Genomic DNA, 1,446 nt, shown 5'->3' with positions numbered 1-1,446 from the left:
TCATTCCGTTATCAGTTGAACGGCTTTCTGTTTTATTCTTATCTCGATATCCCCCTCCCCCTCCTCAGTCTCTCTCTTTCTGTCTCTGTCTCTGTCGCTGTCTGTCTGTCTCTGTCTCTCTTTCCCTTCAAAGGGGCTGTGGCCTATATGAATAAACCATCTCAATCTGTGTGTGTGTGTGTGTGTGTGTGTGTGTGTGTGTGTGTGTGTGTGTGTGTCTTTCTGCTACCCTATACTCCTCCGCGAGTGCGTGTGTGTTTTCGTGTGCGTGTGTGCGCGCGCGTGCGTGTGTGTGTTTTGTGCGTGCGTAGGTTCATATGTTTTATATGTTTAGTTTAACGTCTTTTCACTGTTTAGTGATATAAGACGGGTACAAAAAAAGAAAAGAAAAAAAGAAAGTATGTGCGCATTGGAGAGGAGGCGTGGGTTACATGAGAAGAGGTGTTGGGATGACTGTAGTGAGTAGTGGAAAACGAAGAGTTACGAAGGACTGTACTGACAATAACAGTGAATTATAACATGAATTATCATTATCATTCGAAGTCATCCAATTAAGATTTATAATCGGACAGTAAAAAAAAAAAGAAAAAAAAATATAAAAAAAAGAAGAAAGAAAGTGAACACATATTCTTCTGAAAAAAAGTTTCAGTTATAGGTATAGCAGAACCAGTACTGAAAGGGGGAGAGAGAAAGTCAGACAGACAGACAGACAGACACAGACAGAGACAGACACAGACAGAGAGAGATGCAGGGGAACTCGGTTTATAACCGTTGTTTGAAGTGGTATGAGGCGAAGTGTGTGTGGGGGTACACAGTAAACAGTGGTACTGGTACACTGTAGCTCATATCAGTAGTAAACGATACCAACAGACCAGACTCCTCTCCCATGTCTTGCAGCCAGAAACAGGTTTCCCCGACTCATGACAGCCTGTCAGTGAAGCCACAGCAGGTGTGGTCAGGCAAAAAACAACAACCCAACAACAACAAAAAAAACGAAACTGTCCAACCGGAAGCCTGTGTCTTAATTGGGATCCCAGGGATTTTCCGGCGGCGCTTCTTCTTCTTCTTTCCGTTACACGACCAACATCGACTTGCCGATGACTCTGTCGTGGTTCATGCATGCAGGGTATTTTCGTGTCTCCATAACCCACCGATCACTGACATGGGTTACAGGATCTTTAACGTGCGTATATGATCTTCTGCGTGCTTATACACACGAAAGGGGTTCAAGCACTAGCAGGTCTGCACATATGTTGACCTGGGAGATCGGAAAAATCACCACCCTTTACTCACCAGGCGCCGTTACCGTTATTCGAACCCGGGACCCTCAGATTGAAAGTCCAACGCTTTAACCACTCGGCTGTTGCGCCCGCTTTGCAAGCCTTTGTTAAAAGCTTTTTTTTTCTATACAGTTGTATTCTGTCGTTCTGTTCATGATCAGGTGGT

The sequence above is a fragment of the Babylonia areolata genome, chromosome 14 (genome assembly GCF_041734735.1).
Source record: "Babylonia areolata isolate BAREFJ2019XMU chromosome 14, ASM4173473v1, whole genome shotgun sequence".
NCBI lineage: Eukaryota > Metazoa > Mollusca > Gastropoda > Neogastropoda > Buccinidae > Babylonia > Babylonia areolata.
Note: the sequence above shows the minus strand (reverse complement) of the source record.